This window comes from Octopus bimaculoides, chromosome 25, assembly GCF_001194135.2.
Source record: "Octopus bimaculoides isolate UCB-OBI-ISO-001 chromosome 25, ASM119413v2, whole genome shotgun sequence".
In the NCBI taxonomy this organism is placed as follows: domain Eukaryota; kingdom Metazoa; phylum Mollusca; class Cephalopoda; order Octopoda; family Octopodidae; genus Octopus; species Octopus bimaculoides.
The window spans coordinates 7,561,163-7,561,549 of record NC_069005.1 but is presented as its reverse complement, the minus strand read 5'-3'; positions in this window follow the sequence as shown (position 1 = coordinate 7,561,549).

The following is a 387-nucleotide window of genomic DNA, read 5'->3' as shown; positions in this document are numbered from 1 at the left end:
TATATATATATATATATATATATACATATACGTTCGTTCGATCGTTCGTTCATTCGAACGTATGTACTTACCTACATACGTACGTTTGTTTCATCGTCCGTTCGTACAATCCTTAATTTCGTTCGACCCTTCGTTCATACGTACTTAGTTCAGTTCGTTTGTTCTTACTTTCATTCGTACGGACGAACGTTCGTTCGTTCGTAGGAACGTACGTTCGTCCTTTCGTTCATTCGTACGTAAGTACGTACTTTCGCTCGTTCATTCGTTCGTATGTACGCATATTCGTGCGTACGTACGTACGTTCGTTTGTTCATTCGTTGGTTCGTAGGTACGTACATATGTACGTTCGTTTGTTCATTCGTGCGTACGTACTTAGGTACCTACTTA